This window comes from Macaca fascicularis, chromosome 10, assembly GCF_037993035.2.
Source record: "Macaca fascicularis isolate 582-1 chromosome 10, T2T-MFA8v1.1".
In the NCBI taxonomy this organism is placed as follows: Eukaryota; Metazoa; Chordata; class Mammalia; order Primates; family Cercopithecidae; genus Macaca; species Macaca fascicularis.
The window spans coordinates 64031424-64057078 of record NC_088384.1 but is presented as its reverse complement, the minus strand read 5'-3'; the positions used below and the strand labels follow the sequence as shown (position 1 = coordinate 64057078).

The 25655-nt window shown below is 45.5% G+C and overlaps 1 long non-coding RNA gene across 1 annotated transcript in view; it reads right to left on the bottom strand.

Annotated features, from left to right (window-relative positions):
• The window catches only part of LOC123567101 (uncharacterized), a 103758-nt gene extending 78390 nt beyond the window's left edge, over positions 1–25368 (bottom strand). Inside the window, exons 1-2 of the long non-coding RNA XR_010578546.2 lie at positions 25156–25368; positions 23001–23202 (exon numbers count right to left, since the gene is read on the bottom strand). This is a non-coding gene — a long non-coding RNA (uncharacterized lncRNA). The remainder of the gene's footprint in view (positions 1–23000; positions 23203–25155) is intronic.
• Between the last annotated feature and the right edge of the window lie 287 nt (positions 25369–25655).

Sequence of the window (25655 nt, the reverse complement as noted above, 5' to 3'; positions counted from 1 at the left end):
TACCATATTGTTTGCAACAAACTGAAAAGACAGGACAAACAGCTGGGATTCCTGCTAACTGATGACCAGTGAGGGTTTGGATAGCTCCAGTGACATGGAACTCACTACTGCTCAGCAACCATAGGAAGACACTGGCCAGCCCATCGACTCATGCAGCGCTGGAACCCTTTTTTTTATTTTAAAAGATTTGATTGACAAAAATTGCATCTATTCAAGGTGCGATGTGATGATTTAATGTAGATATATACAAGTATACTGATTACCATGATCAAATTAATTAACACATCTATCACCACCCATGATTACCATCATGTTGGGGGGATGAGGCAGTGAAGACACTTAAGATCTGCTGTCTTATCAAATTTCAAGTCAACAATACAGTATTATTAACACAGTCACCACGCTGTGCATTAGGTCCCCAGAACATGTAACTGAAGGTTTGTACCTTTTGACCAACATCTCCCCAGCTCTGCATGAGTGGGTGGTCAGCATTTTCCAAACCCACTCTGAAGACTTTGCCTGGCTGGCTACATCAATATCCCCTGAGAAAGTACAAAAGTCCAGGCCCAGTCACAGAAATTCTGATGCATAGTTTGGAGATGGATGCAGTGGTATTGGTAAATGTTGAATGACAGACTCTCTGGAAAACACAGAAATTCTCCCGTAGAGAGAGCGTGCCCACTCAGGCTGCCAGTATGATGTCATACAAATGTGAACTGGGGAAGGGATATGCAGAAGCCACCATTACAGAGTATCCCCACCACATAGACACAGCAGATGAAATTAACCTTAATGGCATAGATCATGAATAATCATAACATAGAAAGTGATGAGTTTTGTGTAACTATTCCCTTTGTTTTAATATGATTTATTTCATTGTAAGTGTACATAATTCACCTTTTCATAAGGGCTGCATGTAAAAACTGGCTACAGAGAATCCTGACAGTTTAACAATTGGCTCTTAGGTTGGAGCGGGCTCCAGCACCCCCTGGATGGGCCTGAACACCACTGCCCCACATACCCTGGATGCTGGAAGAGCTTAACAGTCCTTTCAGCTTTGAGACTCCGTGGCTTCATTATTCCACAATAAAGGGAAAGAAGGCCACTCTGGATAAAGCAGTGAGCCACCCCCTCCCATGCCATGTGGAGGCTGTCCAGCCTCAGCAGGGCATCTTTCCTGTACCCAGGCTGCCTCCTGAAGCAGCTTTCTCTTTGCATAGTCTTCAGTGGCTTTGGGGTCTACCTCTGGGGTGCTGCAGAACCCCAAGAAGGAGAGTGTCTGCAAACAACCAAACAGCAAGAAAGTAACTTTAATTTCATGTGGGCAAGCACAGAAAGCTAAAATAGAAGCGAGGATCATAGAGCAGGTCACCAGGATGAAGACGGCACAAAGGCAAGGGCTTTGATGTACTCACTGACCTGGCCCCAGCATGGAGGTGGCTGGAAGGCAGGAGGGAGGCAGAGATGGAAGGATAAAGGAGACGAAGGAAGGGAGGGAGGGAAGGAGGGAGTAAGGGAGGGAAGGAGGGAGGAAGGGAGGGAGGAAGGAAGGAAGGAAGGAAGGAAGGGAGGGAGGGAGGGAGGGAAACAATTTCTTTCAGAAGATTCATATTCTGAGAAATAATGCTAGAGCAACCAAGAATAATGCTAGGAACCAAGATGGGAGTGGGGGATGGCACAATTTAAAACAGGGGGCACAAAATAACACATGTGGACATTTCCCCCTCCAGGAGGGGGAGCTTAATTCCCATCTCCTGCTTTAGGGGAGCCAGACTTAGTGAGTAGCTTCCAAAGAACAGCGTATGAAGAGGAAAAGTGGTATCTTTACAAAGGAGGAGCGGGCGGCCAACTCCCGTACCCAGTGATCCCTGAGAACATGCCCAGTGCTGGCTGGTCTGCGATGAGAAGGCACTAAATTTCTCTGCTTTTCTCCCCAAAACCACAATCATGAAGATATATTGGAGGAGCCAGATTGGACTGTGCTAGGGAATGTTTGCTCAGAACTAAACTGGGGTCTCCAGCTGGCTTTCCAGGCCAGTGGTAACCCCTTCTTTGCAGCTGGTTGCCCTCAGAATTTAAATCGTGGCTGCTGGTGACCTGGGTCAAGCCCAGCCTGGGATGGGTTGTGTGAGACTCCACCAGATGTCGCAGGCACAGCCTCCAGATGCAGCTCTCCTGTCCCTCTCTCCCGGAGGGTGTGGCCAGGGGTCGCCCTGCGGGGAGAGCTGCTTGGTGTGGGTCTCCAGGGCCCTGCATCTGCAAGGCTTGCTCACTTCACTGGTGCATGCAGGAGCACCCTGGGATGGACTCTGTGCCTATGATAGTCCTAGACAAGCAGGCTCCCTTCCCTCCATGGAGGAGAGGCAGGAGCACTTAGGTGGGACTCATCTACAACTCTGCAGCCAAGCAGGCAAGGCAGGAGGGATTCCCCACAACTCCTAACACAAACTCCAGGCTGGGCCAGAGCAGCTGTTGCAGGGCTTCAGCTGTGAGGAAGGGAATTCTGTGTCTGATGGAGTCCAGCAAGCCTGGTGGCTCACAGGCTGAATCCAAACAATGCTTAGCCTGTGTGTTCACTTCCTGGGCTATGGTAACAAATCACCCCATATTCGGGTGGCTTAAAGCAAGAGAAACGTGTTCTCTCCCAGGTCTGGAGGCCAGAAGTCCAAAGTCAAGGTTTCAGAAGGGCCACGGTCTCCTAAAAGTCTCCAGGGCAGGATCCTTCCCGCCTCTTCCAGCTCCTGGTGGCTCCAGGACTTCCATGACTGTGACTGCATCTCTCCAATCTCAGACTCCACCTTGACGTTCTTCCCTGTGTGACTCTGTCTCTGTAATTCTTCTCTTCTTCTTATAAGGACACGAGTCATAATGGATTAAGTGCCCATACTACTCCAGCATGACCTCATCTCAATGTAAACAATTATATCTGCAACACACTAAGAGGATGTCGTTCCGAGGCTCTGTGTGCACACAGATTTTTGTGGGGAGTGGGGAGGTGCTCTTCAACCCAGTACGGCGTATATAAGCATCACAGGTGATGTATAAGCAGGCTGCTCTTAGCAGGAGGAGGCCAGGTGCCCCAGCACAACACTAAACAACAAAGACCCTAGGTTCCAACCCAAGTCCTGCCACTTAGTAACTATTTAACTGTGTCCAATTTCTCTAATCCCTCTAAAACTCAGTTTCTGCATCTTAAAATAGAGGCTGTCATTTATGATGTTAGGAAGTGGTGAGCATTTTAAGTGTTCCATGCATGCATGGTGGATCTGACCATCCTATCTAGGGTTAGAAAAAGGAAGGATGATGTATAAAAACACCCAGGAGCACACGTTCTCATGCACGTCGTTTTGCATTTGCCCTTAATAACAAGAACAGCTCGGGAAACGTAATTTGGCAGTTCAGCCCCGGAAGGCTTATTCCCATCTTCCCACCTGTTCTTTCCAATAGCTCACCTTCCCCAGCAGTGGCCAGCCCTGCAGTGTCACTCATCATTGATAAGACCCTGGAAGGCGTGTCTGACCCTGAGAGCACACACACAATAGACAGAGAGACAGATGACTCCCTGGGGAGCAGATGAGCCCAGCCCCTCCCACTTCCTCCAGATCCTGCCTTCCATCCTGGCTGGAGCCCAAGGGGCCCCACGCCCACCCAGGAGGAAGAGGCTCCGCTTCCACACCGGGTTCCAAGAGATGCACCCCCACCTCAAGGCAAGTGTCCCAGTGCCAGGCCAAAGAGAAGCTGGCCACTTTTCTCTCCCACAGTAAAAGTGCTATGTGAGCAGAAACCCACTGAGCTACTTAAGCGCTCAGACCTGTCTGTTTGGGCAGCGATTCCTCAGCTCCACATCCAGGATACTGAAGAAGTTGGGAGTTGCAGGTGAAAAAAATCACTCAGGGCTTCCAGGTTTCTACAGCTGCTTAGCAGACACCTTACTCATCTGAGCCCTCACAGAGCACTGTGACCACAAATAGGCCAGCATTTTCATTTCCAGTCTACAGATGAAAAATGTTAGGTGCAGAGCTCTTTCCCAAGGAGGCACAGCTAATGTCAGATCCCAGTCTCTGCTCCAGGCTCAGGGCCTTCAATAATCCTGTGCTACCTAAGAAGCGGTTTTTATCCTGTGTGGTTTGTCTGGAAAGGAACACAGGTCCCATCCCAGAAGGGCCCTGCCTTCATGCTCACCCCACAGGGTCACCTCACAGGCTGTTGTCCCTTTTCTCCTGAATATATATATGCTTCATATTCAGCATATATATGTTTCCACCTGAGGATCAAGAGAAGTGTGGCCCAGTAGCTGGGGAATTGAAGCAAAAATACCTAGATGTGAATCTGGTCTCTGCTGCCCCGTGCCAGTGTGCTACAGTGTTCCAATCACAGCTCATTCATAGTCATGAGAGGATAATCACCCCTGCCCGGCATCGCAGTGCAGAGGCATAAAAGCAGCATTTATAAAGCCCGATGCCATACCTCCCAGAGTGAGCTTTATCAACAGCAGCCATCATTATGCCATTAAACACTCAAAAGGCTTTCTTTAGAGGAGAAAGGACTGTATCATTGATTAGAGGCTGGCCTGAACTTATGCAAATGCTGTTGGTGAGAAAACTCGGTGCCTGATGACTGATAAACCCAGAATGCAATATTGCTAGGATTTTTTTATAGTCAGCCTCCTATTTCCAATAACCCCCTGCTCACTCCTAAGCCACTTAGGCTGAGCAAGAGGGAATTAACCTGGGCGAGTCCAGAGCGGAAGCCTGAATGGCCCATTCATCTTTCAGTAGCTGACAGTGGGTTGGATATTACTTTATAAGTTCTACAGTTTAGTGTCAATGAAGCCTGGGTGTTTTGAAAGCTCCTGTTAAGCCATCATTACTTCAGATATGTGGAAAACTCAGTTGCAAGCATAACATTTTTCACAGTTTGTGATTTGTATCAGGAAGTGACTCAACTTCCTCTAGGCTCCAAGGCAGTCATAGCTGGGAAGGGGAAAACTCTGTCTGCCAAGACCAGGGGAACCAACCAGCTGCACCATAAGCCACACCGTTGTGGAATATATCCTGCTAATCTGGCTAAAGATGACTGCAGGACAAAAATTTCCAGGGTGAGGGAGCCCTTCCAGAGCCCAGCACATTGGAAGAAAATAGACTAAGATCAAAAATCTCTATGCATTCTAGAGCAAAACCATAAAAGCTTATACCAAAGACCAAGGGTCGCATGCCATCTGACTTCTCCACAGCCACACTGGAAGCTACAAGACATAAATCAAAACTTTCTCTTAGCTGGGCGTGGTGGCAGGTTCCTGTAATCCCAGTTACTCAGAAGGCTGAGGCATGAGACTAGCTTGAACTGGGGAGGCAGAGGCTCCCCAGCCCACTGCACAGGCTGGAGTGCAGTGAGCCGAGATCGCACTACTGCACTCCAGCCTGGGTAATAGAGTGGGACTCCATCTTAAAACAAACAAACAAAAACTTTCTCAATTGTGAAAGTAAGTAATTTGCAACCTAGAATTCTATACCTGGCTGTCTTACTCCATTCAGGCTACTATAACATAATGCCTTAGATTGGGTAATTTATAAACAACAGAAATTTATTTCTAAGAGTTCTGGAGGCTGGAAAGTCCAAGATCAAGGTGTCAGCAGATTCAGTGTCTGATGAGTGCTCAGTCTCTGCTTCATAGACAGCCAACCCTTCCCTGTGTATGCACATGGTGGAAGGGACGGATAAGCTCCCTGGGGTACTAATCCCATTTATGAGGGTTGAGCCCTCATGACCTCATCACCCCCCAAAGACTGCACCTGTTAATACTATTGCATTGGGGATTTGGTTCCAACATAAGAATTTTGGGGGGACAAACAACATTCAGATCATAGCACCAGCCAATCAATTAAGTAGGAAAGTAGACTGTAGACATTTCCAAATATGTGAGATCTCAGAAATGTTCCTTCACTTCTCTCTCTGAAGAAGCTACTGGAGTTTGTACTCCATCAAATTAAGAGAATGAATCAAAGAATGTGGTGAGACAGAATCCAAGAAGCAGAAAATCCAGCACAGGAGAGGAGAGGAGACTCTCTGGAGGAACTCCAGGTGAACATGCCAGGATGGCAGTGATGCACCAGATCTAGACCTCAGTCCAGACTGGAGGAGTCGGGAGCTCCAGGAGAGACTTCTTCAAGAAAAAGAAATGAAGAGTATCCGGTGTGGATGTCTTAAGTAACTGGAGGAGAGTTTGAGAATAAATTAGTGATTTGTATTTGAAAAGTACAAAAACACAATTATGAACCCCAGGAAAAACAAAAAGTCATGTAAGCAGGAAGAGCAATCATAGTGCACTGCCAGGCTCAGCTGTCAATGAGGGTGACATCACCAAAAAATAAAAATGCTGAATAAGGGGACTTCACAAAACCTGCAGTGTGATTGTGCTGAAAAGAAGAGAGGATGAAAGTGCAGCCATGCATGCCTGTGTGTGTATGTGTGGGTGTGCATGCATGTGTGTGTGTGTATGCTGGCGACAAGGAGAATAAGTGTGTGTGTATACATAAAAGGTTAATATCTGGGCTGATCAAGGCCTGGGTCTGGGCTGATCAAGGTCTGCCTGAGAAAAGACCTAAGAGTCTGTCTTCACACAGTGGTTTCCTTGGAGATGACAGTGGTAGATCCATGAGGAAGGGGCTGTCCACTTGGTTTGCTCTGGAACCCCTGATCTCTAGGGCTGTCCTGAAGTGGGGAGGCTGTGAACTGGCCTACTGGCCTTGGGCCTGTGTAACCAGAAAAATGTAAAAGATTGAGGGGAAACCAGTCTGTGGCCTCTCTGTCTCCAGGCGACCCCACTCACCGTGGCTGTCCTCTGTGATGGCCGTGCACATCCCACATGAATGTGAGGGCTGCTGGGCTCCAGATGGATGGAGATGCGGGGCATGCTGTCTTCTCTATCCCGCATCCTGAGACAGAGAGAAGCCAGCCTGGCTCAGGGTTAAAGCTGGTTGTGTCTGCTGAGTTGCGTGTCAGCTCCCACCTGTCACTACTGCTGTTCTGATAAGGCAGCAGAGTTAATCCCCATTTTTAGAATGAAAGTTAATAAACAGTGTCTAAGACTGAAAAATCAAGATGTAGAAATATAAATGTGTGATTTTGAGATATGAAGATGAACTTTATATGAAGAATGAGTTGAAGATAAGAGGGTTACTGCTACTGGGGAGCAAAAAAATGGGGTATAGGCAAGAAAAGGGAGAGCTGCCCCGGCAGGGGTAAACGCACATCTTGCAGAGAGACTCGACTTTTTACACAATGTGCATGGGTAAAGTTGATAAAAATAAATAGTATTTGTACTATAATTTTTTGAAAGACAGGCAAAAAATATATAAAAATATTGCAACTTTAGGTTCAGGAAGCTTCAAGTGGCTTTTTAATGTCTTCTAATTTTCGGTGATTGTTTTACACATTTCTCATTTTTGAACAAGAAGCAAAAATCTCTTTGTAGGACTGAGGAGAAAAAGATAGAGGTAGGTTGTTGCCAACACACGTCTTCTGCAGGCAAATGTTCCAAACAAATTTTAAAGCCTCTTTGTAACTAGATTTTTCTTTCTAAGCCCAAATTTAATTCTGCAGTGTGCCAAGGCAAATGTTTTAAATGAATGTTCTTTTTCCATTATTATTGTAATTATTATTTTAAAAAATCTATATAACAGCCAACTTGAATTGCATCTCTATTCTATGCCAGGCACTGTGCTAATTTCTTTATTTAAATGATCTCATGCAAATTTTCACAACAGCTTTATTTAAAAACTGCCTATATTACCTTCATTTTATGAGACATTCTAGGCCCACAGATATAAGCTTATTTAGGCAGCCTCGTGAACAGAAGGCAGCAGGTCTGGACATAGCTGGGACACAGCCAGGACACAGACTAAACCTCTTAGTTTATGCTAGCCTGCCTTTGCCTTATTTGTATTACATTGATACAAGGACATTAATCAGACATGCTAAGAATGAATCCCTGTCACCCCGATTGTCAGCCACACATGCTTATTGAGGCCAAATCATAAACCAGTGCTGAGCTATTTCCTGTGAGAAATACAAGAGCTTTAAATGAGTTTCCTGCTTCTGAGGGCCTAAAGACAGGTGCATTAGTCAACTCCGGTCGCCATAACAAAATACTATGTACTGGGTGGCTTAAACAACAGAAGTTCTTCTCTCACTGTGCTGGAGCCTGAAATTCTGAGGTCAAGGTGCTGGCAGGGTTGGTTTCTCCTTAAGCCTCTGTCCTTGGTTTGAACTTGTCTGTCTTCTCCCTGTGTCTGCATATTTTCTCCCCTCTGTGTCCTAATCTTCTCTTTCTCCTTTTTTTTTTTTTTTTGAGACAGAGTCTGGTTGTCACCCAGGCTGGAGTGCAGTGGCATAATCTTGACTCACCGCAACCTCTGCCTCCCGGGTTCAAGTGATTCTCCTGCCTCAGCCTCCTGAGCAGCTGAGACTACAGGCGCCTACCACCATGCCTGGCTAATTTTTGCATTTTTAGTAGAGACGGGGTTTCACCATGTTGGCCAGGCTGGTCTCGAACTCCTGGCCTCAAGTGAGAACACCTGTTGTATTGGATTAATACCTTTCTGCATGATCCCATTTTAATGTAATCACCTCTTTAAAGGACCTGTCTCCAAATACAGTCACACTCTGAGGTATTGGGGCTCCAACATATGAAATTGGGAGGACCTAATTCAGCCCCTAACACTAGAGTTAATTTTTCCGATGTGTGCAGTGTACAAGACAACTTAGATGGGTTCAAAAGCTGTGATGGGAATGACAGATCCTGAGGCCCATGCTGCCCAGTCTTCAGTCCCTGCCCCTAACGCTCCCACAGTGCCCATCCACAGCCTCATTTATTCAGGCTTTCTCTGGCTGAAACAGGGCACATGCTCTCAGGAGGTCCAAGGGACCCCATGGCCTGCCACTGGGTGTCTGGCAAGTGCATTGAGTGGACAAGGTGCTGGCCAGCCCGTGTGGGTGACAGAGCAGGAGCTGAGAAAGTGGCCCCACAGGTGACTGCTGAGCCAGGTATCCAGGTTAGAGGTCTGAGGCCTATCAGGGCTGTCATAGAACCGTGGCGTCCCCAGAGAGCTTGCACAGCCTCAACTTCCCACGCTAGAGTGAGAAGCCCCCTCCTGCCAAGCTGACCCTTCCTTTCCTCAGCTCTGGTGCCTGTCTACATATGTCCTATCATTCGGGTTCCCTGTGGGCTTTGGCCACGTGTAAACACGCCTCCACAAGGACAGTGCTCTTAGCCCAGGTTCCCAATTTCGGATCTAAAAAGGCAGCTAAGGACTAAACTGAAGAGCCAGTTGAACTTTATAAATTTCCTCTAGATTTCCAAGTACCAAGAAGAAATGGGCAGCAAGCTTGTGAGGCCAAGATATAAGCATTTGCCCTTGAACTGGAGAAGTCTCGTTGCTAATGGCCTGTCCTTGTGAGTGTCCACAACTGCAAAGTCTAAACTTAAGAATATCTTCACCTGTGGGTGTCCACAGCTGTGAGCACCCATGCCTGCGATGTCCACACCAGTGTCCCTGCCTGTGAGCATCCACATCTGTGAGGTGTGAACAGCACAGGACTCTGCCAAGGAGGCAAAGCTTCAAAGTGGGGCTGCTAACCAGCAGCATGGAGATCCCCTAGGAAGCTGTTAAACACATGAATTCTCAGCACCACTCCTGACCCTCTGAGTCAGGCACTATGGGGTGGGGTGCAGCTGTCTATGTTCAGCACACCCTTCAGGTTGATGATACAGCTGACATCAGAGGGTGATGCTGCCCTGAAAGCAGCTGGAAGATTTGGGTTTCTTTCTTGCCCTGACTGGGGCAACAGCACAACTGGCTGACTAGAGCCGTGGATGCCTTCATGGTGAAACTTCAACTCTAAGCACATACCGGGCAAAAAAGAAGTGTGCAGGGTTTTCCTGCTTACAAAGCACAGAAAGACAGTATTCAATTTATTTATTTTTTTATTTTCTTTTGAGACAGCCGGTTACCCAGGCTGGAGGGCAGTGGCGAAATCTCAGCTCACTGCAACCTCTGCCACCCAGATTCAAGTGATTCTCCTTCCTCAGCCTCCTGAGTAGCTGGGATTACAAGTGCACACCATCATACCCAGCTATTTTTGTACGTTTTAGGTAAAGACAGGGTTCCATCATGTTAGCCAGGCTGGTCTCAATCTCCTGACCTCACGTGATCCGCCCACCTCAGCCTCCTAAAGTGCTTACAGGAGTGACCCACCGCGCCTAGCCTATTTTTCTTTATTTCTAACAGTAACCATGCAGGAGCTGGTACTATTAGGCCCCTGCAATGCCAAGAACTGAGTTCATTTGCCCAAGGCCACACCTGAGGAGGCCTGAATCCAGAAGGAGGGAGGCCAAACCCCAAGCTTCTCCTGCTCTGCTGTTTGGTGGGGAGCAGCATGCCCCAAACTCTAAAGCACACCCACGCCTGAGGAACTTGCTAATGTGCAGATTTTGATGCAGTAGTTCTGGCTGGGTCTGAGGTTTTTTGTGCCGGGCCAGCTCGCATGGGAGGCCCATGCTACTGGCTGCAGCCCTCAAGAGCAGTGGTTGTGCACTTGCCTACTTGCCCTTAGGCTAGTTTGAATTTCTGTATTATAATAAGATTTTTATTTGGTTTCCTCAAAAAGCAGACCTCAAGACAGGGACTTGATTGCAAGGAATCTATCCAGGAGGTAATCTGGGAGGCACAAGTGAGGCATTTGGGAAAGAAAGCGAGATAGGGAAAGAGAAGTGTCATCCAGTGAGCGCTGACAAGGCTGTAGATGTCTGCCCCAAGGATGGGAAGCCAAGCCAAGCGTGCATCCACCACTCTGTTGGCTTAGTGCTCTTGTAGGCTGTGGTACAGGAAAGTCTTGGGCAGGAAACCTAGACTCAGGGTGAGAGAACTGGCCAACTGGGCCACCCAGCTGCTCCAGAGTGGGTCAGGAGCCGTGGGAAGGCAAACAGTGGCTGCTCAACAGCCAAACACTGCACAGTCTGCATGACATGTCAGCTCTAGAAGGAGCCTCACAGGCATCACCTCTTTCTTGTCACATCCCTACCTATGAGCCAGGTAGTAGGAAGAGTGGGTGGGAGGAAGGGGGTTGGGAGGTAGGAGACAGAGCAGGCGGGAGGTAGGATGGGTAGGAGGAAGGGCAGGTGGGAGGCAGAGCGTGCAGGAGGCAGGGCAGGTGGAAGGATAAGTTGGAATAAGAACTGGTGAAAGGAAGATCCAGTGGGAGGAAGGGCCGGTGGGACGTAGGGCTGGTAGTCCACTCCTGCCTTTTAAGATGCTAAATGATTCATCAAGTGCACCAAGCCTGGGAGTGAGAAAGCCAGGACATGAATTCTGCTTTTCTGAGTCTTTGACCCCAGTTAGTGCACACCTCACACTTGGATCAGTTTCCTGGAGACATCCTGTGGCCCCCACCCTGATGCCCTTTGTTCCTGTGGGTAAAATCACAGATGCTTTTTTTTCTAAAGTGCAGTATCTTCCCTGGGCTTAGTTTACACAATGAAACTCCACCTCCCACTGCCTAAGCTTCCTGGGTGGGCGTTTGGCTGCGTGTGTGTTTTCTTTATTATGCACCTGCATTTACAGGGTTTCTCTCTGGGCTGATTGCTGCCCAGTCTGAGGTTGCTAGTGTGGCCATCATTTCTGGAAAGAACTCCTGCCACAGGCAGCCTGCTGAAACCCCAGGACAGTGATTACAATAGGCCTGGCTTTCAGCCTTCAAGGTAGTGTTGCAGATGGAACGTGGTGGCCAACACCTGGAGGGCCAGGGTTGGAATGATCAGCTGTCACAGTGCCTGGATGAATTCGCCTCAGCATCTCTGTGGAAAACAGGTGAAGTGAGGCTCCAGCTGAACCCACCAATGGCCATACCCTGAGGAAGGGGCTGAGGCTAGGGCCCACATCCTCTTTGTTGATCCTCCTACTTCTAGAGTCCAGTCTCTCATATTTGAGGAAGCAATTCTTACCCAGAGACTCCAGCCTTTGCCCTCCTCAGGGCAGCTCTCACTCCGTAACAGTGGGATGAATCCTGCTCAAACACAGACTGGCCCTCTTGATGTCCAGAGATGTCTCTGAGTCGGGGCAGCTTCCTCTGGGAACAGTCAACAGCAGCCTCCCCAACTCCCAGGCAGCAAGTGAGCCCAGGAGATCACTGCCAGTTGCCCATGGTCTGCAGATAGGACAGGATGGGATGGGATGGGATGGGGCCTGCATTGTCATTAGGGAGGTTTAAAGCGGCAGGCTCACTTCAAAGCCAGGCCTCCAAATAGGTGTATGATTACCTGTGCTTCCAATCATATTAAGCCAAGCACATTTTCTAGAGGTTTGTTAGCTATAATTGGTTTCTCTGTAATATTCTGATAGCAGGAGCAGCCCAGCAGGAAGCTTCCTATCCCTTGATGTCATGCACTTGTGGTTCCATGGAGGGACCCAGTGTATAAGCCAGTGGTAGGTCACCCGAGACCATTGATCTAACCTCGACGGCTTCTTTTCAGTCAAAGGGAACGTGTTACACATGATCAGCCACAGCAAGTCTGTTGCCAGAAACTCACTGAGCTTAGACTGTGGCTTTCTTAGCAACTTTGGCCTTGAAACCTACCTGAACTAAAAGAAATCTTTCTACTTTAAAGAAAGGTGAGGATGGCCCAGCACAGCCCTGGACACCCAGCAGGCAGGTGTGTTGCACAGAAAAGCAGAGACATTGGCCTGAAAAATACAGCACTGCAACCTCACCTCCAGTCATCCACCAGCCCAGTGACCTTAGGCCAGTGGCTCTGTCTACATGTCCACTTCTTTGAATATAACTACAGGCACATACGCTGTGCAGGGCACTGTTGTGGGCACCAGGACACAGCAGGGAGAAAGGACAAGCCTCCTGTTTCCATGAACTTGCCCTCTTGCAAGGGGAGACAATCACCACTAGCAAATAGACAAATCAACCAAAAAAAGCAACAGGTAGTGATGAGTACTGCTGGGGTCTGACCCACAGACCCAGGCTGCACGACGGATGAATACCATACTCAGACACTGATATTCAGTGAAAGAGCAGCTAGGGTGGCCGGCCTCTCACAGAAAGAGTGTGGCAGCTGCACGCCCTGACTAGCTGACTCTGCAGGCATTTATTCAGCACAGATTTAAGGACAAAGGCTTTGAGTCAACACACCTGTGGGTAATTAATCTGGTCACCCTCCCCCAGAGAGAACAGTCCTACAAATGATCAAAGGTTGGTCTTACGACCACATGAGTAAACAAACTATTTAGATAAGCTCCTCTACATTCCTATGTATCTATGCCCTAAGCTTTTAAGAGAATTCAGGTGCCTTCAGCCAAATCTCTTACTGAAGCTATGCAAATCTCCTAGTCTTCCAAGAAGGTTTGTGTCTATTTCCTATAACTTTATGTTTATAATTTCTCCCACCACCCTGACTGATCCCCTACAGAGTACAACATAGGAAATTCACACTGGGCTGGTGATGGGGCTGCAACCACTGCAAGGCAGTAGTGGAAAGTGGCTTCCCAAAGGGAAGGTCCTTCTTAAAACAACAATAACAACTGCATTTAACTCCCAAACCCACACCTCATTAGTAAGTTTGAAGTCTTGCTCTTAGCCTGGGCACTACACTGACTTTCTTTGTTTTTCTTTTTTTTTAGTGAAAGTAAATTTATTAGGAAAGTAAAAGAATAAAGAATGACTATTCCACAGGCAGATCAGCATACATTGCCTTTCTGAGACTCAGTTTCCTCATGTACAGCCTTCGGAGAGCAGCCACATTCATCATCAAGGCTCTGCTATGAAAACTAAAGACACAATCGAGATGTGGAGGTCTGCAGACAGGAGGTAGGGGTTCTGCTCAGCAGGGAAGTGAGGAATGAGGGTTGGGAGGTGAACTTCTCCTGTGCTGGGATGTCCTGTGTTTTCCCCACTGAATTCTGGTTATCTGATCTATAACTGTCTGGGGAAGCCCACAGCTGTGGGGTCCCAGGCAAACGTTCCCCTGTGGCACACCCTCAGGCCACTCAGGTGGGCCCCCTCGGCTGGCCACACTATAAACAAGAAGCAAAACAGCCCAGAGGAGGCCACTGTGCAATTGTGTTTAAAATCAGTTTTGCTCAAAATACATTCCAAAGTATTTATAAGAGGATGGGGCAGAAGCCTTTTAAGCAAGCAGTGTATGTGAAAACAAGTTAGGGGAGCCTGTTTCAGCAAAGGAAATCCTTTCAGAGCTAGGGAAGCATTCATTAGGAGGGAGGGGTTGGAGCCTGAGGAGAGCAGAAGGGCCTGTCGCTCTGGGAGTCAGAAGGGGTCTAGGATGGACAGAAGTGTCTGGGAATGGGGGGATGGCGCCCCACAAAGGCTGGTAAAGCGAGGCCTCGTGTGGCGCTAACATCCTGCCTTGTGCTTTAGGAGGCCACTTAGGAGGTGGTGTTTGAGTGGAAGAAAAGCTTTTTGTATTTTCTTTCTGTGTTTACATTTTCTTCCTAAGAGAGCATTGGGAAAACATTTCCTCAGTCTCCCACTGTGGGGTTATGGTGGGTGGAGGGAGAGCAGGAACACGGACAGTGTTTATTCTTCTCAGCTCTGAGCCATTTCCTGGCCTACAAACCTTGTGCCAGTGCAGTCGAGAAATTTAGGAAAACAAAACTCACCAACCTAAAAATGTGTACAAAAACAGAGCCCCACACATCCAGAGATAAATAGCTCTGGGCCCTGGGGCCTCTGTCCTGAAAAGCCCGTTATCTTTCCCTGGCATTTCCTAAACAGTCCTGCCTTGCAACAACTGTTTGGAGAAGGGACGGTGAGGTAAGCGGGAACACATAAGAGGTTCATTCATGGGTTGCTTTGAAGCACCATGCGCTTTTCTGGTATCGAGAATGAATAACACTTAACGTCAGTACTAAAACATTGCTGCAATGACAGCATGGTTGAGTGACATCATGCCTTCATTCCAAAGAGCTGAGGTGTTGCTCCTGAGCCCCTACTGGGGATGCAGCCCAGGTTCATGCTCTCAGGATGCACACATGCACTCTGAAAATGTTTGCTGTTAGGGCCGCAAGCCCTCGGTGCCACCAGCTTTACCTGATACAGCATCTCCGTGGAGGTACCATGAAGCATTCAGGGTAACCCCTCAAAATGAGACACAACTGCTTAGCTGGACTGACTTATTCCCAAGACTCAGAGGCTGATTCAATAAATAGAGGGCCATGTGCTTAGGTTTGTTCTTTTCTGCTTGTTCCAATCTCTGTTTCCCCCTTTATAGCTCTCTCACAACTTCTAATGTGCATCTCTCTTTTGATACATGAAACTTCTTGAAGTTTTGAATGGCAAACTGAAGAGGTTCAGAGTATGCCACCCCAAACTTGCCACGTGAACACAAAGATTATTTGGAGCTAAAGGTATTTGAGATTCAGCAGATGCAGAAAGAAGCCTTCCCAGAGCTTCCCTTATCTGACTAAAAGCAGACACTTCTGAGAATTGAAGATGGTCATAGATCCCTATCCTGGGGCAGGTTTGTGCCATGAAGGAGCTGGAAAGTCAGTGTCAAAATGGACCTGCCCAGACGAACCTTACTCCATCAGTTTCCCTCAATGTTTTTTCTTCCCCGAGTTTGTCATCCTCAGAAGCCTGAAAGTTTTTCTTTTGTCTTACCCCTCTTCTGTACAATTACTGATTTTTTGTTAAGGTGCTATATGAGCCCAAGTTCTAACCACTCCTTAGCCTTATTCGTCATTGAATTTCCCATATGTATGTGCAATGCACATATTAATAAACTTCTCTTTGTTTTTATCTTGTTAGTCTGTGTCTTTTCAATGTAATTTGCAAGACTCCAGCTGGAGAACCAAGAAAGGGAGGGAAAAATAATTCTTCAATATCTCAATATCATGTCACCTGGACCATTACCAATGTGGAAAGCAAGCCTCTCAGTATTAAAGGGGGAAGTCAGGTTTCGAAAGGGTAGGTATTGTGTGAGACACAAACATAGAGAAAGGTGGATTCCTGAATATCCTCAATGGTTATCTGAGTTTTATGATTTTGGTACTTAGCAAATACTGATTTCTAACAATTAAAAACACAGAGCGGTACAAGTTTCCTAAGTACCCATTTTCAAAAGATGCTGTAACCTATTCTTGTACTATAATGCAGTACAAAAGAATAGCCACCAATGGTTTGTAACCCAGGCCAGGTGACACTGCCAGCCAACAGTGAGGCCAGGGAGCAGTGTTTCCTCTATTCTTTCTTCAGGTAAATGATTTCACAATTGTGACCTAGCAAGGGACTCAAAACACCTGTCACCATTGTGTCTGAAGGACTCCACAGCAGGCAGGTGACATGAGCGATCTGTGATTTCAGAGTGTGAACTCATCTGTGTATCCACAATCTTGAGACCAGTGGAACTTGGGGCAGAAAGTCAAATGCCTTTAACTCCAGGGACCTCGACAAACGTGCATAAAGTCAGGGTGCAGGTCAGCATGTCTAGTAACCCACAGCATGGCTGCATTTCTGCAGGGCTTGGCAGGTCATAGTCTCCTCTCTTCTCCCACACCTCCTGCCCAGGAGGTCAAAGCATGCTGCAGACACCCCTGATACAGGCCAACCTGGTGGGTAGGGCTTTCCGGGCCATGCTGGGTGAAAGGATGGGTGATTAGATTATGGGCACACAGCAAAGCTGAGACTGGCCCAAAATGACTGGCACATCTGTTTCCTGAATGAACCCACCGTCATCCCAAGGCAGCCAGGTCTCTGCAGAAGGAGGGCACTGAACTGCCCTGAACAAGCAATGAGAACTGGACAGACAGGATGTGTGTGAAGTACTCTCCAAAGGGCGTGGGCTGCTGCAGCACAGCATGGAGTTCACTTCGCCTGGCGATGTGGACTGTTTACAAAGTGCTGCATTGGCCGCCCCTGGCCCTGATACAAAAGTAAGAATCCAGAGCCCCAACGCCAAGGCCTCCCTTAGATGAGGTCACCAGGGAGCAAACCCTCCTGTGGTTAACACAATTATCCTATTTTCTTTTATTTCCGTAACTCTTCTAGATTCACAGTCGGTAGTGTTGAAGGACTATGATAAATAGGCGCTGTCACTCAGAAGTTAGGTGCGCTGGATTCGGACACCAGATCTGGTGGCTGAAGCACATCCGCCCTCATCCAAGAAATCTGGCCCAGAAGCTGTAAGGCATGGAGGTGCCCTCACACCTCATGAGGGACACGGCAGAGGATGGCACAGTCTCCAGGTACTGGCCATCAGGGTACCTCTGAGCTTTATAACTACCTGTGAGGTGTGAGGCACTAAATCTCACTGAAAAGTGTTGAAACCTAGGCTCAGCCTAACTTGCCCAAAGTCACATGGTAAATGGTAAGGTTGCTGGGATGAAAGCTAGCTCTTTCTGGGTCCAGTGTGTGTGAGACCCCTCTGTGTGCCATGAAGGACATCCTCTAAAGAGAGAGAAAAAGAGAAGAGTGAGCAAGAAGAAGAGTAGAGAAGAGAAAATGCATGCCCCCTAAAACTCACCCATCTGCCAACCAGCTCTATAACCCTGTGCAGGTCACTGGACCATTCTGGGATTTAATTAACCTTCTCTTGAAATTCTGCACACGAATTCTCAGTAGGGCTCAGACATCTTGGATTTTTAATGAATGTCCTTGAGTGATTCTTACCATGACATGAGTTTGAAAAACACAACCATAAAGTGTCTAAAATCCTACAGATTATAATTAAATGTTCATAGTGCCCCATAGCTCCAAGTGCAAATAGAACCCACTTAACTATTGTAATAAGACTTTGCACCACATTTTTGGGAACTGTCTGTACAGGCCAATCCGATGCCCCAGTAGTCTCCCCCTATAATGAACTCAGGGATTACCCAGAGATATTCTAAATGCAAATTCTGATTCAGAGGGTCTGGTGGGGTGGAGGTTTTGCATTGCTGACCTGTCAAACCCTGGGAAAATGAGGCCAGGCCATGTGTGGACAACACGCTCCCAGGTACTGTCAATCATACTGGTCCAGGGACCCCACTCTGAGCCGCAAGGATGTGGAGCACCTCTTCCAAAACTGCCTGTGAGGCATGGGGCACAGTGAGCCCAAGCATGGACCCCATTGGTCCTTGGGGCATCGGGGCAGCCAGCCTCAGGGGGCCAGAGCAACAGCCATTGATTACCCCAGGTCATCACAAATATTTGTCCCATAAATATATTTTTCTTTGTGTATCTTGACATAAAGTTTCAAAGTTCTGCATAGCCCTATGGTTCTTAGAAGTTACTGGGGCACAGACTCCAATGAAAGCAATGGGATCTCTTACCCTAGAAGGTAACTCACAATATAAAAAGCTTTGTCTTCAATGTCAAGAAGTCCTTGGATTCTCATAGTGCTATGCCTGCAGTGTTTCCATTATACAGTTTTGAAACCCTGTGGGCACATCCACTCCTCATGGCCTGGAGTGTCTCAGGACTGAGTCTGAGGATGGGTTTCTAAGTATAACCCCTTGGTGTCAGAACTTTGACCCTCATCATATGACTCCACCAAACAGCAGTGGAAATGCTCACATTAACTCTGAAAGCAGTGGTGACGCAACCTCCATGTTGTCAGAGGCAAAGTTGTTTCAGCAAAACACGCCCACTGCAAGAAACTGTCAACGCTGAATTTAAATTGTTTCGGGTTTATTTATATTTAATTTATAAATGTGGGTTGGTTTCATAGTGGTCTAAGGCCCGTAAGCACCAAGGATTTACATCTACTTTGAGGTCTGTACAGATTTAGATAAATTACAATAAAATAAGTCAACACCAAAAAAGAACAAAAATTCTTTTGCCATTTGAAAGGAATTTGCACAATTCCAAATTTGAAAAACGCTGCCCCATGAGCCCCAGGGTGTGCCAGAAACTCCAACCCACTCTCCCTGCAGATTTGCTGCAGAGCAGCCTCAGCTCAGCAGGCTCCACGCCTGCCTAACCTGAGGTGCCGGGTCTGCGCCATGGTGAAGTGGATGGGGTGCTTATGAAGCTTAAGGGCTTATGAAGTGGATTTTGCCTGTGACACATTCCCCATGTTTTGGCATCAGAAGCTGGCCCTGTGATGTTGCCTGTGGGCTGTGAGCTCAGGGCCTCCAGCTGCCCTGATACCCCCATGCCCTCCCATTTACCTCTCAGTCCACCAGTTATTTCCACCACTGGGGTCTCTTCCGTCAGAAACATAGATCACCACCTTTGACAAAAAGGCAAAGACAGCAAAGGAGAGGAGGGGAGAATGGAATTCACTCTGCGTTCCAGCCACAGACCAGGTACTTAGTCTACACATACACAGAATTAACCACTATCATCCCGTCTTTTCAGACTAGGAGGCTGAGGCTTAACAGGTTTAATTTCTTACCAGGGTCACATAATCGTGAATGGAATAGCTGAAGTGAGAATGCAGGTCTCTGCAGCTCTTTCCACATGGCCCACTGTGCCTTTGGATAACTTAATTCATGACAGTACTTCATTTTCTAAACAAATTCCTGATGAATGGGAAAGAGGAGGTTTTAAAGGGAAAGGAAAAATACTAGAAACATGAGGAACAAAAATCTTAGAACACAGAGAAATATCTCAAGGAGGAGAATGAGTAGACATAGCTGGGGTGTGTCCGTGGGACAAAGAACAACTTGCTCAATGAGAGGACTTGGGAAGTTGAGAGAGAGAAAACTCGCCAGGCCAATTCTGCTGTTGTCCTGATTTTCTCAGGTTCCCACTGGAAACATCAGTAATACCTGCTGATTTATTTAGGTGCTTATATAAGGTTTCACAAGTTTAAAGTAGTGCTCGGCTGGTTATGTATTCCATCCAACCATCCAATGAGTCTTAGAAAGTGGATTAGTCAGCGTCTCCAGAGAGACAGAACCTGTAGGATATACAGGCACATCTCATTTTATTGCTTTTGCTTTATTATGCTTTGCAGACGTTGCATTCTGTACAAATTGAAGTTTTATGGAAACCCTGTCTTGGGCAAGTCTATGGGTGCCATTTTTCCAACAGCATGTGTTCACTTCACGTCTTGATGTTACATTTGGTAATTCTTGTAATATTTAAAGTTTTTTTGTCATTATTATATCTGTTACAGTTGTCTGTGATCAGTGATCTTTGATATTACTATTGTAATTGTTTTGGGGCACCACAAACTGCACCCATATAATACAGTAAATTTAATCAATAAACACTGTATTGTATATATTCTATTCCACTATCCAGCTGTTCCCGCATCTCTCTGTCTCACCTTGGGCCTCTCTATTCCCTGAAGCACAACACTATTGAAATTAAGACAACTAATAACTCTACGGTGGACCTCTAAGTGTTCAAGTGAAAGGAAGAGTCACACATTTCTCACTTTAAACCAAAAGCTAGAAATCATTAAGCTTAGAAGATAGGCTTCTTGTGCCAAACAGTTATTCGAGTTGTGAATGCAAAGGAAAAGTTCTTGAAGAAAATTAAAAGTGCTACTTCAGTGAACACATGACTAATAAGAAAGTGAAACATTCTTATTTCTGAATTTGAGAAAGTTTCAGTGGTAGGGTTAGAAGATCCAACCAGCCACAACATTCTCTTAAGCCAAAGCCTAATCCAGAGCAAGGCCCTCTGCTCTTTAATTCAGTGAAGGCTGAGAGAGGTGAGGCAGCTGAAGAAGAAAAGTTTGAAGCTAGCAGAGATTGCTTTATGAAGTTTAAGGAAAGAAGCCATTTGTAAAAGCCATAATGTAAAAGCACAAGAAACTGCAGCAAGTTATCAAGATCTAGCTAAGATAATTAATGAAAGTCGTTAAACTAAACAGATTTTCATAGACAAAACAGCCTTCTATCGCAAGAAGATGCCAGCTAGAACTTTCATAGCTAGAGAGGAAAAGTCAGTGCCTGGCTTCAAAACTTCAAAGGACAAGCTGACTTTTTTTAGGGACTAATGCAGCTGGTGACTTTCTTAAATTAAAGTCAATGCCTATCTTCCATTCTCAAAGTCCTAGGGCCCTTAAGAAGTATGCTAAATCTACTCTGCCTGTGCTCTATAATTGGAACAAAGCCTAGGTTACAGTTCATCTGTTTACAGCATGGTTTCCTGAATATTTGAAGCCCACTGTTGAGAAATACTGCACACACACACACACACACACACACAAAAGATTTATTTCAAAATATTACTGCTCATTGACAATGCAGCTGGTCATACAAATGCTCTGATAGAGATGTTCGAGATTAATGTTGTTTTCACACCTGCTAGCACAATATCTGTTCTCCAGCCCACAGATCAAGGAGTAATTTCAATTTTCATGTCTTATTATTTAGGAACTACATTTTACAAGGCTATATCTGCCATAGATAGCATTGGTCTTATGGAACTGGGCAAAGTAAATTGAAAACCTGTAAAGGATTCATTATTCTAGATGCCATTAAGAACATTCATGCAGCAAGTTATTAAGGGAGATTCATGAGAGAAGGTCAGAATATCAACATTCACAGGAGGTTGAAAGTTGATTCTAAGCCTCATGTATGACTTTGAGGGATGCAGGGCTTCAGTGGAGGAAGTAACTGCAGATGTGGTGGAAATAACAACAACAACAGCAACAACAACAAACTAGAATTTGAAGTCGAGCCTGAAGATGTAACTGAATTGCTGCAATCTCGTGACAAAATCTAAACAGCTACAGAGTTGCTTCTTATGAATGACCAAAAAAAAAATCGTTTCTTGAGACGAACTCTATTCCTGGTGAAGATGCCACTAAAGATTGTTGAAATGACAGTAAAGGATTTAGAATATTACATGAACTTACTTGATAAACCAGTGACAGGGTTTGGAAGGACTGACTCCACTTTTGACCTTTTATTTTTGTGTTTTAATCTTGTATCATAGTGCTTTTTTTTAAATTTTGGAAATAATATTAAACTTAGAGTAAACTGCAAAAATAGTACAAACAACATTCATTTTCTTTTGTGCAAATTCACTATCGTTAACATTTTACCTCATTTGCTTAATCATTTATGGGTGTGCATGCGTTCTTTTTCTCTTTGTCTCTCTCTCTATATATATGTATATACACATTTATACATACGCCACACACATATTATTTTGTAACCATTTGAGACGAAGTTGTAAACATTATAGCTCTTTGCTCCTAAATATGTCCCTTTTTTTTAATTTAACTGTCATACACAGCATGTTCATCAGGAATAGTTTCCATCTCAACAAACCAATCTTTTTGCTCATTCATAAGAAGCAACTATTTATCTGTTTAGGTTTTATCATGATATTACACCACTATATGAAAATAAAAATTAAAATATGTATAAAGGAGAAAATGAGATCATGTGTAACAGTCCACTCAGAGGCTGTTAGTATTCCCGTTTAGTCTTCTAGTTATTTCCCTGGATGTTTTAATGTATATATTTAGTGCAGGTTTCTTACATGCATATGTTGCGTAGCAGTGATGACTCCAATTTTGAGAGAAGTTCTATTGTGGGTAAAATGCTATCAAACAACATCACATGCTACAGAAAAATATTTTGTGAAAGGGAGAGCCAATTGCTGCAGCAAACTTTATTGCTGTCGTATTTTAAGAAATTGCAACGGCCACCCCAATCTTCAGCAACCACCATCCTGGCCAGTCAGCAGCCACCAATACTGAGGCAGATCATCCACCAGCAAAAAGATTATGAGTCACTGAAGGCTCAAATGATCATTAGCAATTTTTAGCAATAAAGTATTTTTTAATTTAGCTATGAACATTTTTTTTAGATATAATGCTAGTGCACTCTTAATAGACTACAGTATAGTGTAAACATAACTGTTACATGCACTGGGAAACAAAAAAGTTTGTGTGACTCGTTTTATTGCAATAGTCACTTTATTGGGGTGGTATGGAACCAAATGCACAACATCACTGAGGTATGACTTTATATGTGCATGTATATATTTATATATAAGAGGGGATTTATTTGGAGGAATTGGCTTACCCAGTTATGGAAGTCAAGCAGTCCCATGACAGGCTGTTCGCAAACTGGAGACCATGGGATGCCAGTAACATGGCTTAGTTCAAGCCCACAGGTCCCAGAGCCAGGTGATGGTGTAACTCTCAGTCCAAGGCTGAAGGCCTCGGAAACTGAGGCAGCCTGTGTGTGTAAGTCCTGGAATCCCAAAGCCTGAGAGTTTGGAGTTCTGATGTCCAAAGACAAGAGAAGAAGAGAGTGTCTCAGCTCTCGGAGACAGGACATTGCCTTTCTAGTCCATTGCGGGTGGGTCTTCCCCACTCAGTCCACTGACTCTCAAGCCAATCCCCTCTAGAAACACCCTCCCAGACACACCCAGAAGACCCTCCCAGACACACACCTATTTACCAGTTCTCTGGGTAATATTTAATCCAGTCAAGCTCACATCTAAAAGTAACCATCACAGGAGGGTAGAGAATATGCAGTCATGCACCATGTAACATTTTGGTCAACGACAGATCACATATATGATGGTAGTCCCGTAAGATTATAATACTATATTTTTACTATACCTTTTCTATGTTAAGATACACAAATGCCACTGTGTTACTATTGTGTGCACATTCAGCACCATAATTTGCTGTATAGGTTTGTAGCTAGGAGCAAAAGGCCATACCATACAGCCTAGGAGTGTAGCAAGCTGTCACCTAGGTTTGTGAAGTATACTCTATGATGTCTGCACAAGAATGAAATCACCTATGGATGCATTTCTCAGAATGTAACCCCATCACTAAGCGACACACAACCATATCTGTTTTGCTCCCTGCTACATCCTTAGTACCTAAACCACTGCCTGTACCAGAGCAGTAATCAATGGCTTTTAAGGTCATCTATTCTGTAGGGGCCTCTGGGCAAATATATAAAACCACTCATAAAACAAACACCATTGTCCAGTTGGGTAAAACGTTTCCCCAAATGCTGATGCTTTAAGAATGATTTATAATCCTTTGGGTATATGCCCAGTAATGGGATGGCTGGGTCAAATTTTGTTTTACTTTTTTTGCTTTGTTTTATCAGAACAAGTGGAAAAACTCCACAAGCAAAATATACCTAAGAGATAAAATTAAGTTTAAAGGCTGGGCACAGTGGCTCATGTCATTAATCTTAACACCTTGGTAGGCTGAGGAAGAGGATCACTTGAGACCAGGAGTTTGAGGCCAGCCTGGACAACAGAGAGAAAACTCATCTCTAAAAAAGAATTTTTTAATTAGCCAGACATAGTGGCACACACCTGCAGTCTTAACTATTCGGGAGGCTGAGGCAGGAGGATCACTTGAGCACAGGAGGTCAAGGCTGCAGTGAGCTATGGTCACCCTCCAGCCTGAGTGACAGAGTGAGACCTTGACTCAAAAAAATAAATATAAATAAATTATTTTTATTATTATTATTATTTCGAGATGGAGTTTTGCTCTGTCGCCCAGGCTGGAGTGCAGTGGCGGCAACTTCAGCTCACTGCAATCTCTGCCTCCTGGGTAAAATTAATTAATTTTTTAAAAATTAAATTTCAAACAAAAATTGAGCTGTGACAATTCAAATGCAGCTTTACGAATGCCTCTCATTCTGATGTCACTGTCTCTTACATTAATTAGCCATTGAGCTAAAAGGGAATCTTTCAAAATTTCACAAAATCCTCAATGTTTCCCACAGTTCCAAGTCAGGTCTAACCCCTAGGGAAATACAAGGAATGTTCAAATAAGTATATGCTTAAAATGGAAATAAAAGGCAATTTCCCAAATGAAATTCTTCAGTTTCTTAACAAAGGAAAATGGCTCCTTTCATTTGCACTGGTTGTGAGACCTTTGTTTAGTCAGAAAATGAGTTTGCACCAGTGTGGCCCTTTTAAAAGGATGGCCCACAACATGAAGTTTTTTATTTAGAAACAAAACAAAACAAAACAAAAAAACACACAGGAGTGTCTGGGCATGGTGGCTCATATCTCTAGTCCCAGTGCTTTGGAAGGTTCAAGTGAAAAGATTGCTTGAGCCTGGGAGTTCGAGGCTTCCCAGCCTGGACAACAAGAATAAAGCCCTGTCTCAAAACAAACAAACAAACGAACAAAAACAAAAAAATTCAGGAGTTACGGGTTCACAAGGGATTTAGGGAAAGAAACTGACTCACCCACCTCCTTAGAGCCCAGAGAAATACAGCTGCGTCCACCAATTCTAAACTGAAATTGATCTGAAGAAAGCATTAGAAAACAGCTCCATAACCAGAAAGAAAGAAAAGGAAGGAAGGAGGGAGGGAGGCAGGGAAGGAAGGGAGGAAGGGAGAAAGGGAGGAAGGGAAGAAGGGAGAAAGAGAAGAAGGGAGGAAGGGAAGAAGGGAGGAAGGGAACAAGGGAGGGGAGGGAAGGGAAGGGAAGGGAAGGGAAGGGAAGGGGAGGGGAGGTGAGGGGAGGGGAGGGGAGGGGAGGGAAGGGAAGGGAAGGGAAAAGCATTTGACTCCTCTCTTTGGACTTTATCACTGAGGATTCATATTGGAAAAAAATAAATTTAAAAATCAGCGAATTCTCTAAGATTTAGATATTCTTAGTGTTTATGCTTTTTATATCCAGAGAACAGAGTTGAATTTTGTAAAAACAAGGGCTTTAATTATGGAGGCAGCATTGTACTATGCAAATAA